The sequence below is a fragment of the Morus notabilis genome, unplaced genomic scaffold, assembly GCF_000414095.1.
Source record: "Morus notabilis unplaced genomic scaffold, ASM41409v2 Scaffold203, whole genome shotgun sequence".
NCBI classification, from domain to species: Eukaryota; Viridiplantae; Streptophyta; class Magnoliopsida; order Rosales; family Moraceae; genus Morus; species Morus notabilis.
Genome location: NW_010361196.1, coordinates 603,722 through 620,790, shown reverse-complemented (window position 1 = coordinate 620,790; position 17,069 = coordinate 603,722). Strand labels below are relative to the sequence as shown.

General features: G+C 39.5%; 1 non-coding gene across 1 annotated transcript; it reads left to right on the top strand.

The window, feature by feature from the left end:
• Positions 1-3,518: 3,518 nt before the first annotated feature.
• LOC112091730 lies at positions 3,519-3,625 on the top strand. The gene has a single exon (XR_002902280.1). It is a non-coding gene; the product is annotated as a small nucleolar RNA R71 (small nucleolar RNA).
• Positions 3,626-17,069: the final 13,444 nt, after the last annotated feature.

Below are 17,069 nucleotides of genomic sequence, written 5' to 3'. Positions count from 1 at the left end.
ACTACTTCATTCTTGAAAACTCCACTTGAAGTCGGGCAAGCTCGTCTTGTACGTTACGAAGGGTCTTCATCCTCTCCAACTTCTCTCTACTTAGCCTTGTCTCCTCTACGAATTGGGCAAGAATCCCTTGAAGGTCTAGAGAAGACTCCGCTTGCTGAGGTTGAGTGTCATACCATGGCTCAAAAAAGTTAGAATTCTCTTCCCAACCTTGGTTGTTTGGAGAATGATTCCAACACCAATTGTCATAATCGGCCATGTCTTCCAAAAACCAATACACTTCATCTGCCGATAATTGGTAGAGAGAGGTGGTACCATTTCCTCTTTCCACCCAAGTTCGTGTTGCGGCGTTTAACCCATCGAGGAAGTTTTGTAGTTGACACTCTTTTGAGAGACCATGCTCCACTCTTTCAAGAGACCATGCTCGGGGAGCCCAATGAGCAATTTCTTATATCTATCCCAAGCACTATAAAATGACTCAGAGTCTCGTTGAGCAAATCATAAGAGGACTTGTCAATTAACCATCTCTAAGTACCTCGTAAAACAAAAGAAAACAAAAATAAAAAAAGATTAAAAATGAGAAATAAGGGCCTAAATTAAAATCAAGTTATTTACTCACAATATTAACAACAATTTAAAACGCCAATCCGGGCAACGGCGCAAAAAACTTGATACGTAAATTTTTGTTTTATAAATTTTATTTCCGCAAGCATACGGTGTCAAGTTTTGAGTATATGGTGAGTGAGTATCGTCTCCATAGGGATTGGGTTTAGAATTGCTGTTAAGTACCGCAATTATCGTAACTTAACTTTATCTAGGCAACCTAATAAAATGATAAGTAAGAGCAAAAACAAAATAAATATAAAAATAAAAATAAAATATCTATACACAAATGGTCTAGGGACTTGATTTCGCTTTATTATTCCTATGTTCATCCTATTATGTAATCGCTAATCAATTCTGTTTAATTCATTAATCCAGGTGAGTGCCTCATAAGGAACTATATTTAAATACCCAAAACAATATCCCTATTCGAAATGGATATTTAAACACAAATTAAGCTTCGCCTTTAGAATTAGAAAATAGGAATATTGATCGCCTCCCGACCTTACAACGACCTAAATCCTAATTTGATTATCTAACCGTTGATCTCCTCCCAGTCTCACAACAACCTACACTATGTTTCTCAAATCTACATAAAGAACTCAATCTCTCCTGAGCATCAAATTCGCAATCTAAAAATCATCTAACTCATTGGCCAAATAAATTAGAAGCATTAAGCATAGAGAAACATAAATGAATTGAAAACGAAATTAAATTAACAATTAACAAAATATTAAAAACATAGTACAAATAAAACTTCATCAAGTCCTAGATCTAAAGTCTAGCTCAACATGGAAAAATAGATGAAAGAAGATAAAACCCAAAATCCATTGAAGAGCTTCCCAATGACCTCCAAGATGAAGGATTTCGGCCTCCTTCTGATGTTTTCTTCAGTTTTCCGGGGATCCCCCTCTCAAGTGGCATCTCTTTCCTTTTATACTACTCAATTTCAGAGCTAGGGCTTTAGACACACGCTGCAGCCTGTGTGAAAACGTGCTGCAGTGCGTGGGGCCTGGAAACAGGCGCGCTGTAGCCTGCGTGAAAATGTGCTGCAGCGCGCGGGGGGACCTGGAAACAGGCGTGCTGCAACGCGCGTGGGCCTAGAAATAGGCGCGCTAAAAAAAAGCAGCCCGCTTTCTTACATTCTAAAGCCTCCTCTTTTGTGCCTTAAAATCCTCTTTCGCCTCCTCTTGCCATTGATTCACAAGTTGGGCAAATATTCTTCTTTTCTTCATGCAAAATCATCCAAATTCACATTTATTTATAATTCCTATAAAAAGCATACACAAGACATTAAACTAACAAAAATGCTTGAAAACTTACAAATATTCAAGCTTAAAAGTACTTGATTTGTTGGTAGAAATACCCGTCATCATTTGTACCACATCAAGAAACTTCATGGTGCAAGAGATGTTAAACTTCACTCCCTCTTCATTCACCCGAAGAGTTATGTTTCCACTATGGTAATCAATGAGAGCTCTCCTGATAGCAAGGATTGGTCGACCAAGAATGATGGGAATTTCCCGGTTGTCCTCCATATCGAGCACAACAAAATCCACCGGGAAGATGAATTTGTCAACCTTGACCAACACATCATCAATAATGCCTCATGGAGAGGTTAGTGATCTATACGCCAATTGCAATCAAATGGTCATTGGCTTGACTACACTGAGACTTTCTAGAATACGGAGAGTGGCATAAGGTTAATGCTCGCACCAAGGTCACACAAAGCCTTCTCAAATGATGAATCCCCAATGGTGCATGGAATAGTAAAGCTCCCGGGATCCTTCAACTTGTGAGGCAACTTTTGTTGAAGGACCGCGCTACACTTTTCCGTTAGCTTAACAGTTTCATAATCCTCCAATCTTCACTTCTTTACCATAACTTCCTTCAAGAATTTCCCATAACTGGGCATTTGCTCTAAAGCATCCGCAAATGGAATGTTGATGTGAATCTTCTTGAAGATCTCAAGGAGCTTAGAGAATTGAGTATCAAGTTTCTTCTTTTAGAACCTTTGTGGAAATGGAAATGGCGGTGTAATGATAGGGGGATTGTCTGGAAAAGAGATTGAATTAGGCTTGGCACTCTCTTTTGGTGGTTCCGGCGTAGATTTCTCCTTCTCAATTGTGTTCTCTAGGGGTTTGGAACTTTTCACTTCTTTACCACTCCTTAAAGTAATGGCGTTGCAATGATCCTTGGGATACCTTTCTATGTCACTTGGAAACCTCCCCTCTTGTTGAATCTTGAGAGAATTCACGAGTTGGCCAATTTGCACCCCTAGAGATTTCATAGTGGCATCCATATTGGTACAATGGGTCTCAATATTGTCAAGTCCTGCCTCATCCTTGTTGAATCTTCCTCTTGTTTCCACAATGAAAGTACTCAAAAGATCTTCCAATGAGGGCATCTTCTCAGCCATTAGTTGATTGAACCCCGGTGGTGGTTGTAGCACATTTCTTGTGTTGCCATAAGAGAAATTCTCATGATTGTGAAGTCTCAGATAATAATGAATAGGCAAGTTGTTGGGCGTGTTATCTCGGTAATTGAAATTTCAGTTGTTCACATATTGAACTTGCTCTTGATCACTTCCTTCACCAGTATAAGATGCACTAGCAACCATCACTGCCTCCTTGCTTGATGAGGTTTCTCTAGTAGTGAGCTCCTTAATTTGATTTGCCAGGGCCGAAACATGAGCCAAAAGAGAGACCATTGGGTCCACTTCATGAACACCTGTAGCTTTCTTCAAAATTGACCTCTCATTTGGGAACTGATAATTATTAGAGGCCATTTCCTCTAACAGGAGTTAAGCTTCTTCTGCAGTTTTAGACAACAACGAACCACTGGTCGTTGCATCAACAATGGTTCTAGTTTGCCCATTTAATCCATTGTAGAACAATTGGATTTGGAACCAGTCTTGGTAACCATGCCAAGGACATTTCTGAATGAGATCCTTGAACCACTCCCATGACTCATAAAGAGGCTCAAAATCCAACTGTTCAAATTGCGCAATCTCACTCTTCAACTGTGAAGTCTTCGAAGGAGGGAAGAACTCAGTGAGGAATTTTTGAGCCAAGTCTTCCCATGTAACAACACTACCAGGTGGCAAACCATGTAGCCATCCCCGCGCCTTGCCCTAAGAGAAAATGGGAACAAGTGTAACCGGATAATATCTTCACTCACTCTATTCATCTTTATAGTGTCTCAGATTTCTAGAAACATTGAAAGATGAACGTTAGGATCTTCTTATGGCAAACCCCCATACTGATTCTATTGCACCATACTAATAAGAGCCAGCTTCAACTCAAAATTGTTGGCATTGATTGTTTGGGGCTGGATCCCCTAATAATTGTCATTCACAACGGGCCTAAAATAATCCCGAAGAGCCCGTTGTTGATTATTGTTGTTGCCTTCTGCCATAACTTAAGGTCTGGCTTGTCTCTCCCTTCTTAATCCTTGAAGAGTTCTCTCTATTTCAAGATCAAAAGGTAATGAGTCCAAGCTTCGAGCCCTACGCAAAGACTATCAAGGCAACAATTAACAAAAAACAAATTAGTGAAATTAAAAAGAAAACAAAAGCCTAAGTTAGTTGGTAGCAATATTAGTACAATTTTCAAAAATATTCAATCCCCAGCAACGGTGCCAAAAACTTGTTGTTGAATTTTCGCAATACTCTCGCAAGTATACGAGGTCACAAAAGTAATAAAGTGAAAGTAGAGTATCGTCCATCAAAGATTGTGTTCCTGAAAATTAACTAAGTACTGCAACTACAATAACTCAAATTTTATCTAAGCAATGCCAATTGTAGAATTCAAACTAAAATTAACAAATAAATTAAATTCGAAAAAGGCAATTCAAAATGCAATTTAGAGACAAGGATTGAAGGGAACCCTGATGATAAATGAAGGCTAGGGGGTTTTAATCTCACTTAACTTGACTATGTTTATCCAACTTGATAACTTCTTGATCAATTTCATTCAAATCATTAATCCTAGGTTACCTACTTTAATTTCGCTCTCTCTCCCGAGTACTAAGTAAAATAATATGCAGAACCAACCAAATTAATATCCCTATTAACTTAATTAATTAAGCATTCATTAAGCACAACCTATTGTAGTGATTACCCAAGTTATATTGGCCTCCCGAACTCAATATTACTAGAGGTTGTGTTTCCCAAATCTCAATGTGTGAAAATGACTTTCTCAAGACTAAATCCACACATCTAAAATCTCTAATTCATTAGATAAACGAATTTGAACAAATACCATAGAGAAACACAAATGACTTGAGATAAAATTCAATCAACAAACAATATAGTCTTCAAAACATAGTAAATATCAAGCTACATCATACCCCCTAGCTTAAAGGTTTAGCTAGAGCAAGACATCAAAAATTCCACAACTAAATACATGAACAAACCAAGATCCCAATTCATCATTCAATCACAAATCCAAGAAAGTAACTCAAATTCAAAAGCTAAATAAGATAGAGAGAGATTGTAGAACTAGATGCCACAGAGCTCCACCATCTTCAATCCCTCCTTGGATCTTCAAGCAAGCCTTCAATTCTTAGTATTCTCTTTTTTGGGTACTGGTTTTTCTGTCTCAAAAATTGCCCCTCTCCATCTTCATAGTTCTAAGGTCGTTTTCTATTTATACCTGCCCCCAAATTAGTGTAAAATGAGACCTAAGTTTACATTAGCACGTGAAAACTGGCTGCAGCGGGAAAAATCCCACTGCAAGTCGTCAAGGAAGCTTAGGGTTTCATGGACTTCTATTGCAGCTGAATTAAACCTGCTGCACTGGGTTAGCTATTTTCACATCCTCTTTTTGCTCAATCAGCTATAGCCGAAAGAATCTCGCTGTAGTTAAAATTCCAAGTGCTCACTACCTCAAATTTGGCTGCAGCCAAAATTCACTAAAGATTCTGGCTGCAGCTGGAAATTTCTGGCTACAATCAGAATGTAGCTCTTTTGCTTCTCAAAATGCTTGGTTTGAACCATTTATTTCTTTGAACTAAAAACCTACAATACGAAATCAAAACATAATAAAACCACTATAAAACATCAAAAACCAACAAAATTACTAAGAATTAAAACTTAGTTAAATCAAGTTATATTTAATGGTATTCATCGATAATCAGATCCTCAACCATTTCAAGAGGAAGCACCTTGATATTGACCCTTCTTTCCCCGATGAGTCTGACGAGGATGAAGTTGAGGGAGCTGAGCTTTCTAATGCAGTCTAGCCAGCTGACCAAAGGGAGCAAGTGCCGAGAAGTGGAGATATGTTGGGAAGTGGATATGTGGGAAATGGCGTTGAGTAGTAAAAGTTTTTGTTTTATTTTGTAACGGCTATAAAGCCAATGCAATCTTTGGTTTTGTAGCAACCATAAGGTCGAGACAAGTTTTATTTTTCTTCTATGATATGCATCTTTTCATCTCTTTTTTTATACTCGTCCGCGTATTATATATATGTATATTTTTTTTTCTTTCTCAACGCTTGCGTAATAACTGCTAAGCCCAGGAAACAAATTTTTTGCCCAAGTGTTTGGGAAAATTTTCACAAATTTTTGCTAAGTCTTGGCATGCCAGGGCTTGCCTTATATTTTACTTATCGGGTCAGCCATGGCCTCTTTGCCCCTGTAAAAGATAGGTCTGTCATGTTTTTGACAGTTTATAATAGTTGTCAATAGATAACATGTTGATAATTGCCAATACAGAATAATTCAAACAGGAAGTAGTCGAGAATTGAGTATAATCACTTGAAGTTTTTCGATAATGTAGAGTCTTATAAGTTGAGGTTTCTAAGCCTGCAAAAAATAAATCAGACAAACAAAAATAGTTTTTATCCTATCTTCTAAACCTACCTACATAACTATAACTCCAAATATTGGTAGTAAGCTTTTAACTGGTCGGCGTTCCACGTATGTTTAATATCTCGACCATCTAGCTCTACTAGTCGATAGGATCCATTTGCCATGACTTCTCTAATTTTGTAAGGGCCTTCCCAAGTTGGTCCCAAGGCTCCAAAGTTTTTGTGCTTGGTATTTAGGGTCACAACTCGAAGGATGAGATCTCCTACCTTGAATTTTCTCTGCTTGACTTGACCCTTCTGTCATAGGAGCGAGCGATCCTTGCCTGATACGTAGCGAGCCTTAGCTGTGCGTCTATGCGCCTTTCTTCCAACAGGTCAAGCTCCATGCCCATGCGCTCTAGATTTTCAACCTCATCGTATCTTATCACTCGAGTAGTGGGAAGAGATATTTTGACCAGTAGAACCGCTTCAACTCCATGGGCCATGGAGAAAGGGATTTCTGCAGTTGTAGTTCTGCTCGTCATCTTATACGCCCATAGGACTTTTAGCAACTCATCAACCCACTTTCCTTTATACATGTCGAGTCGACACTTTAAGGTAACCTTAATTATTTTATTAACTACTTCAACCTGGCCATTGGACTGAGGATATATTATAGAGAAGAAATTCTTTTGGATTCCTAAAAGGTCGTAAAATTGATCGGTGTTGTCATTGTAAACTATCTCCCATTATTTGATACGAGAGAGTGAGGTACACCAAATCAGCATACTATGTTGTTTCATATAAAGTTTGTACACTTCTCCTCTGATATTGTCGTCAAGAGCTCAGCCTCAACCCATTTCGTGTAGTATTCAACTGCTACGGTGGTGAATTTCTGTCCCCCTAGGCTTCTATGTAGTGGACCAGTTATATCAATCCCCCACTTGGCAAACGGCCAGGGTGCAACTATTGAAGTTAGGTCCTCCGAATGAAGTCGAGGAATGAGGGCATACCTTTGGCAGCTATCGTATTTCTTTGTGTATTCGCCTGCATCTTTCTTGAGGTTAGGCCAGTAGTATCCCTATCCCAAAACCTTATAGGCTAAGGACTACCCCCTAGCCTGGTTACCGTAAATCCCGTCGTATATTTCTGAGAGTAGTCTTCTCGCCTCCTCCTTATCAAGGCATCTGAGTAAGGGTGTTGAGTATCCTCTTCGGTATAGGGTATTGTCGTGGAGTGTATACCTCAATGCTTAGTATTTTAACCGTTTAGCATGCTGCCTATCCTTAGTGCTGAAACTTTATATAGGCCGCCCGCGACCACCGAAAAGTCAGAATTTTTGCCCGAATACCAAACCCAAACTGCCTGAAAATTTGGGCTGCCCGACCCGACCTGAATTTCACCATGGATGGGCTTCGGGCAAGAGGTGCCTACCCGTGCCCGATCGGGCTGTCCGATGCCTGACCGGCTGCCTGAATTTTTAAAATTTTTTTATATTATATTTTTATATTGTATAATTTGTATTTGTATAATTATAATGTGTCCAATTTGAAATTTGAAATGAACACACGAACTATATAAAAAAAAAATTATTTCTTCATTGATTTTTAAATTTGTAATTCATGATTGTCTCGTTAAAAACCTTACCAAGAAAAACTTAATTGGGATAAAAACTTGGTAAGGAAAAAAGAGTGCAATCATTGTGGGGCGAATTACAAATTTGACGAACTCACAAAGTCTATACAAGATTACAATAACACTATATAAATTAGAAATTACAAAGTAAATAAATATTTACAAATTACAATAATAAATTTAATTTGAAGCAGAAGGATCGTCTTGAAAATCAAAAATAAATTTATTACACTCGTCGATCTATTCTTGGCTTGCCGGTGAGATTGTATCATGTAAGCATTGGTCGTAATGATCCCAATCCTTGATGTACACCAAAGCTTCAACAATATCTTGTTGCAATGCGTTTCTCCATTCTTCAAGTATTCGGCCGGTTGTACTGAATGCTTGTTTGGCTGCAACAGTGGAGACCGGGATTGAAAAAATATCCATTGCCAGTCGTGTTAGGATCAACCAAGTTAATGCTCGTGCCCTCCACCACTGAACCAAATCAAACATTTCACTACTGTCTACAACTAAGCACTCACTCAGGTACGCCATTAACTTATTAAATCCGCTGCTGTTGCTGCCACCTCTTGACGAAGATCCACTCTCAGATTCTTCTTGACATTGAGTCGTCGTCTTCTTCTTCTTCTTAGACAACCCGAAAGCATTCAAGAATGAATGCAAATTGTCATCTCGTTATTGCGGTTGTTCAACACGAGGTGTGTTTCTAAACCTACTTTCATAAGAGATATAGAGAGAAAATATTTTTTCCTTTATAATAGGAAATTGGTCAGTAGTGTCAATAGCTAAAAATTCACCTAAGTTATCTAATCCACTTTCTAAACCTTCTAATTTTAATCTAGGGTAAAAAATAACACCGAAACCATACAACATTAGCAATTTAGGCCAATATTTCTTAAACTTCTTTTCCATAGAGGCGATAGGAACTCCTAAAACCTCATGTGTCCTAAATTCACTAAATAAAATAGACATTCTTAAAAGTTCTCCTAACGCTAATGGTGATGTTAGGTAATAAGTTCCACTAAGCTTTAAGGTAACTTCATGAAATCTACCTAAAAAGTTATACAAGAGTTTGGCAACTTGCCAATCAGTTTCATCTATAAATCATGGTCCTAATTTTGCACTAACATAATTTGTTATAGCATCTTTATAGGGGATGCATTGTTCAAGCATTATATAAGTGGAGTTCCATCTTATGGGCATATCTAAGGCTAGTGCTCTAAGATTTTGATAGAATGAGTTCGGCAATTTGTCAATCAGTTTCATCTATAAATCCTGTTCCTAATTTTGCACTAACATAATTTGTTATAGCATCTTTATAGGGGATGCATTGTTCAAGCGTTATGTAAGTGGAGTTCCATCTTATGGGCATATCTAAGGCTAATGCTCTAGGATTTTGATTACATGTTTGTAGAAATCTAAACCAATCTTGTATTATTTGATTACTACCTTGAATCCAAGCAATGTTATCTCTAATTCTTTTAATATGACCTGACATTGATTTTAAACCGGATTTTACTATTAAATTAATTATATGACATGCACAACATTGGTGAAATATATCATTATTACTGAATAAACTTAAATCGTTTTCAAAAAGTTCTATTGCTTTAGTATTTGCAGTTGCATTATCTAATGTTATGGCCATTATTCTATCTCTTAAACTATATTCATCAATAACAGATAAAATTGTGTTATATATTAAAGTGGTAGTATGTGATTCTCTAACACATTTGAAACCTAAGATTCTCTTATCCAAATCAAAACCTTTATAATAATGTTCGGTTACAGCTAAATAATCCTTGTTGGCAACGGCGGACTAAATAGCCACCGTTAGCGCAACGCAACCACTAGTAGAGTGTAGAAGGTTGATTAATGCTTCCTTTTCTTGTTTATATAATTTTAATGCATCTTTCCTAAGAGTAATTCTAGAAAAAAATTATGCATTAGGATTATGTACAATTTTAATATAACGTTGCCAATTTCTTTGTTCAGGAAAACTTAGTGGTTGATCTAATGTGGCTATTAATCATGCCATTTCCATATGATCAACTTGCGGATCGTATTTTCACGTGCTTAGACCGCCGGTTTGGCAGTCAAACGATAACTGTGTTTGGCAGAGATCAGCTCCGCCTCCTTGCTTTTGAAGACACTTTTCAAAGTGTCTTCTTAAGTGTGTAGTGCCGTAAATATTGTTACCTTGTAATTTCTCATCATAATATTTACATTGAGCTATGTATTTAATGTTACCGGTATTGTCGACCTCCTCGAATGTGTTGAAGTGCTCCCACACTGCTGAGGTACGCTTCCATTTCTTCTTAGAACTTGCAACACTTGCACTAGCACTACTGCTTGCCTCTCCTCCACGCCCACCAGTGCCACCACCATTATGTCCCTGACCTCTAGTACGTCCACCAGGGGTTGGATTTGCAGTTTCCTCAGCAACTCTTTCTGTAGTTTGTGAATCCTGCGTTTGAAAAATATTAGGAAATTGCCCTTCTTCAATGTTGAATTGGGCATCAATGGGAATATTACCACCATAACCAGAAGAAGCCATTATGAAAAATAAGAGAGATTGAGAGCACTTTGAGAGAGATTAGGAGAGATCAAGAGAGATTTAAGTGAGATTTGAGAGAGATTTGGAGAGATTAAGAGAGATTAAGAGAAATTGAGAGAACTTGAGAGAGAATGAGAGTTTTTGGGTGAGGAAAATGGTTGGGGGGAGGGGGGATATTTACAGGAAAATTTTTGGCTTGAAAAAAAAAAAATTTCGCCCAAAAATTCAGGTCCAACGGCTAGTAACATTTTTCAGCAATCGGGCGGGTCGGGCAAAATTTGGGCAGGTCAGGAACGGTCAAAAATATAGCCGTTGGGTTCAAATTTTTGGGCAAATTTTGGGCGGCGGGTTGGGTTCGGGCAAAAAGATCCGTTGGGTTCAAAATTCAGGCGGATTTTTGGGCTAACGGTAAAAAATATTTGGGAATTTTTCGGGCAACGGGCAAAATTCGGGCAATGGTCAAAAAATTCAGGCAACGATAAAAAAATTTCTAGCAAATTCGGGCAAAAGTCGGGCAAAATTCGGGCACATTTGGGTTACGCCAGAAAATTCAAAAAAAATCTGGCGGACGGCAGGGGACGACTTCTCCACGACGGCGGGCAGTCAGGGAAATGAATATTTTCAGACTACCCGAGCCCGTGCCTAAAAAATACCATGTACGGGCGGCGAATGGCACCTGCCCGCTGTGCCTGAAAATTTTCGGGCACCGGCCATGCCCTCCGCCCGAACTTGCAACACTACTTATCCTCATAGAGTTCACCATCGACAAGGTACTTGACAATGGGATCTTTCTAACTTAGCCGAAGGTCCACCGGCATCGCTTCAGGCTTACATTCGATGACTGGTGTCTCTAAGATCTCGGCTGGTACTAGCTTTAGCAGCTCTGCATCATTAGATGTAGCCAGTTTGGTAATAGAATCTGCATTACTATTTTCTGCCCTTGGCACTTATTGTCTATCATAGCCCTTAATCTGATTCACAATCAGCTTTGAATCACTAAAAATGTCTATGGCCTCCATCCTTAAGTGCTTTGCTAGCCGAAGTTCTTCCAGTAAGGCATCATACTCAGCTTCGTTGTTAGATGCAGAGAATGCAAACCTGATGGCTAAGGTTATCTTGTAACCCTCTAGAGTGTGTAGATTCAGCCTTGCTCCACAACCTTTTTCATTAGAGCTTCCATCAACATAGAGCTTCCATCTGGGTAACTCTTTCTTGGCGGTGTCTGTCCCCTCTGGTAGGCCAGTGAACTCTACCACAAAGTTAGCTAGAGCTTAACCTTTTATGGTCGCCCGCAGCTTGTAATCGATATTGAATTGGCTGAGCTGGAGTGACCACTTGAGCAATCTCCCAGAGGCGTATGGTTTTTGTAACACCTGCCTCAAGGGGTGATTTGTCAAAAGCTGAATTGTGTGGGCTTAGAATAGTGTCATAGCTTTCTAGACATCACCACTAATGCAAGGGTGAGCTTTTCCATGTATGGATATCGTGTTTCTACGTCGAGGAGGCGCTTGCTAGTATAGTAGACTGGCAGCTACACCTTCTCTTCTCGAATAAACACCGAACTAACGACGTGTTCTGATATCGTGAGATATAAGCTTAGCACTTCTCCAAGCACATGCTTGGACAGTAGGAGTGGCCTTCCAAGATGCTCCTTCAATTGATGGAATGCACGCTCACACTCCTCCGTCCATTGAAATGGCTTGCTTCCTCTCAGAGTGTCAAAGAACAGAATGCACTTGTCGGTGGATTTAGAGATAAATCTGTTTAGTGCCGCTATACACCTCATTAACTTCTGGACTTCTTTGGGCCATTTTGGCGATTTCATGTCGAGGAGTGCCTGGATTTTCTCTAGATTGGCCTCGATTCCTCGACTACTCCCCATGAACCCTATCAATTTTTTTGATTTGACCCCAAAGGCACACTTAAGGGGGTTTAGCTTCATTTTATATATCCTCAAAACATAAAACATCCCTTGAAGTGTTCTACATGTTCTTTGGATTTCTTGCTTTTTACCAGCATATCGTCATACACCTCCATAGTCTTTCCTATCTGATCGGCGAACATTTTGTTGACGAGACGCTGGTAGGTGGCTCCTGCATTCTTGATGCAAAAAGGCATTACCTTGGAATAGTATAGGCCTCGATTGATTATGAATGTTGTATGTTCTTCATCCAAGTGGAACATCGGTGTCTTGTTATAGCCAGAATATGCATCCATGAAGCTTAAGAGCTCGTGATTGGCTGTGGCGTCAACCAGCTGGTCAATCCTTGGAATCAGAAAGTTGTCCTTTAGATAGACCTTGTTGAGGTCACTGAAATCTACACACCTACGCCACTTCCCGTTAGGTTTCAATACCAACACAAGATTCAAAACCCATTTAGGGTATATGACTTCTCTGATGAAGTTATTTTTTATCAACTTGTCAACCTCTTCCCATAGAGCTTCATACCTCTTAGCATTCATTGGTTGATGCTTTTGTCTTTTGGGGGATATTTTTCATCAATGTTGAGCCTATGGCTCATAATTTCTAGATTTATCCCCACCATGTCATCGTGTGTCCAGGCAAATACATCGAGGTTCCTGATATGTCTGAGGGGGCCTCCGGTCCAGGTCTGTGCTGTATGAGATGTCCTTCTTCATGCTTTCCAAAGCTGCCATTAGCACTACCTCATCAGTGATTCGATCTGTGGTAGCCACCTGCTCCCCGAACCTTGCTATCCAGTCTTTTAGGGACTTATTTGGCCCATAGTAAACCCTTGAAAGGTTCTTCTTAGGGGGAATGTAATTCTGGACACCTATGAACTGAGTCAGGAAGGCATTCTTTAAGTCATCCTAACTTGTTATAGAGTAGGGTTTCAGGGATCTGAAACATCTCCTGGCAGAGTCAGAAAGATGATTCCTGAATGCTCGACACATGACCTCCTTCGGATATCCGTGGAGGACCATGTATCCTGTGTAGACTTACATGTGGTTGTCTGGGTCACTCCTTCCATCATACAGTGGAATTGAAGGTGGCTTGTACTTGTCAGGCAATGGGACTTGGATGATATTTTTCGTGAAGGGGTGATCGTGCAATGTGTACATCTTGGCATCAACATTTACAGCCTTGGCCACATTCCCAACAACATGTTCAAAGTTGTTTAGGCGACTTCCAATTTGCCTTTCCAACTTGGCCATCTTCTTAGCCAAAGCCTTGTTCTCCGCTGAGAGTTCCTTTTCTCTGGTCCTTTGCGACCCTCACTCGCGTGGAGCGTTAAGTTGTTCTCTTAGGTCTCCACTGTGCACAGACGAAGACTCAATCAGAACAATGTTTCTTCGATTCCCATTTTCCTGTGGGTGAGGGGGTTCTCCCTGTTAATCATTGTTGGGGTTGTAGCTCATTCCTGGGCTCTCTTCCTGGCCGCCCGTTGTCTGCTCCCCACAGACCTGTTTGATTTGGCTGGACGGGGGTTGTTATTGGCCCCGCTATCACCAACTCCTTCAGCATCACCACACTGGTCACCATTAATATGGTTCTCAGCAGCGGCATTTACTGGGTTCATCAGCGCATTCTCTAGCGATGGCATTGAATTCGGTCTCTGATCGCGTCTAGCTATGGCCGTGGCCATTCTTTCTACCACTGCGGTAAGGGTCTCAACCTGCTTCTGCAGCCGATCAATGCCATCCTAGGAGTCCCCATTTGTTGTCGTATTTTCCCTTCGATTGGGCTAGTTTTCCAGCTATTCCTGGTTGCCATTTTGTGGATTCAGCTGATTCCTCCCATCAGTGGTAGGATTTTGGCCTTCTTGGTTTTTATGGTTAGTTGTCATACTGCGTGTTCTTCTCGGAGGCATGTTCGCAGTTGTTGCCAGATTTGTGAATTCTGGGTCTAGTGCCCTCCTTCTAGTGCCAATTGTTGATGGTGAAAATTCATCAACTCAAAATTTAACCTCTCTGGGAACACTCGTGAATTGACTCTCACGAATAAATCAAGAAATAATTGCGGAAAAATAAAGAGAACAAAGAAATTTATAGTGGTTCGGCAGAAACACTTTGCCTACGTCCACTTGTGGATGCACTAATATTCAGGAGTACAATTTCTCTCGGTAGGAAAAATAGTGCGTAAAAAACCAAATGAGGAGTTCAACCCCTTTTTATAGGCTCTCATGTCATTGAAAATCCTATCCCTAACTTTCTGATGATGATCCGTTCAATTCCTTTAATTAAGGAATTTTTCGGATATTCTCTTATTTGAATAACTGAATTTGAGGGATTATCCTCGTTGATCGCTATCTGATCTCCCAATTCGAATTCAGATTCTTGGTATGATTTATCTCTTCCTAGTTTGTCGAGATTTGATTTAAATCTGATCCCGTAGACTTCTCGACGTCATAACCTTTAAAGGCTTATGTGGAGTTCTCGACCTATACCCTTTGTCCTTGGGAGTTCTCCTCTACGTAGGGATATCTCATGAACTGTCAGCTCTCGACATTAGGAATAAGTCCCTGGCTTCTGGAGCTCTCGACGCATATGGATCAAAAGGATGGTCCGATTGCTCGACGATGGTGTAACAAAAAAGATAGCTTTTGAAGGATCAAAGCACAAAGTTTTGAGTCGGTTGGAAGGATGGAAATCTAAGCTTTTATCAGCGGCTGGTGAGGAACTCTAATTCGTTCCCCATTAATATATATATTTTTTTATAAAAAGTGATCCTATTTATTTACTTATTTATTTTTGAACTTATCTCGCTATATTAAGTTATTAAATTGATTTTCTTACTTAATCTCTTAGAAAGCCACTATCGAAAGCCACTATTCTTTTGGTTGTGTTCATGGGGCAATTCACATTTATTCGATGTCTACCATTCTCCTCCCCAAGGGATTTTGTGAGGAGATTGATTAGGCTATTAGAAAATTCTGGTGGAAAGGCAGTGGAGATATCGGTAGGTATTGGCGTCCAAGAGATTGGAACCTAGTTTGTCAATCGAAATCCTTGGAGGCATGGGATTTAGAAGATTCCATGCATAAACCATGCGTTGGTAGCCACACTGGGGTGGTTGTTGCGATGTGAACCAGGTAAGTTGTGAACTCAAGTTTTAAAAGAAAAGTATTTCAAGGATACTGATTTTGTTCATAGTAATTATCAAGGTGTTGCTCGTGGGGATGGAGGGGTACTTTTAGATGCGAAGATATTATTAGTACGGGGAGGTGTTTCAAGGTGGGAGATTGGACGTCCATTAATATTTGGACAGGTCCATGGATTGGAAGGTTTCACCCCGAATCCGAAGAGTGAAGACGCTTGAAATTTTAATCCTTGTATAGGTTTGACACTATTCCAGATAGTTATACTAAGTTCCTATGGAAGGCAAAGATTCATGGAAGGCTTAAAGTATTTTTATGGAAAGTTGCAAAACTGTTAGCGTTTATGCTCTTTAAGAATAAATGTAATTATGTTATTTAGATATTTTGATATGTATAAAGCATATAATTTATATAATTTATATATAAAGTATTGTCCTCTTTACATTCATATTAGTTGAATATATGATAAGCAATCTGAAAGTCTGAGACTATCGCTCTAAGTCTTAATATCGTGCATATAATGTGAAGAATGTGCAGAAGATTTGAATCTAAAGATGATAGTCTCGATAATATGATCTGCAATTGAGATAATAAAGTTGCGTGCTTTATTCATATTAAAATTGTAATGCTGTGTACTTCCTAACGGAGACGCTTGTCTTGGTCATCGAAGTGGAACTCAATGGGTAGAGTGTCACGCCCCCCAAACGGGGTGGGTGACGTGGAGCTCGATTAGGGATTAATAAAGCAGATTCCCAACCGGGCCCCACACTTGACTGCATTAAAATATAAATAAATTACATAATCCAGGAGCCTCTGACACACAGGGCTCCACCCCACAGGACATACAATATCGTACATACATGCTCATGTAATTAATCATTACAACAGACATCAACCACAGTCTAGTAAATCCAATATTAAATAGGTTTACATAATTTCTCAAATTCCTTACATTTGTTCAAGAGGATAAACTCAATCCCCACTTGATTCAACAGTAGCAACTCCAGCTACCCTGCACCGCTCCTCGAGTCTCCTGGGAGGGGTTTAACATTTAAAACATAAAACGTGAGCGAAAGGCCCAGTAGGATATAATTTGAAATATTTAAAATAAATGAGCGCATGAATAAATAATTGAATACATAAATAAAATAAGACATTCAGTCCCGACAGAACAGCCGGAACCTCACATCCTTTTTCTCAAAGGAAATATAACTGAAAATAACCATGTTACAGGCTTCAGCAAGTAATTAGTACAAATTACTTATCTAACAAAGTGTCTCACCTACCCGGACCGAGTTTCGGGTTCTGCCCCCGAGGATGCACTCTCCGCATCCTATCTAGGCTTACAACAATAGACTCTATTACCAGTTCACAAGATCTCTTATCTTAAGAAATCATCCATTTAACATTATGAAATCGTTC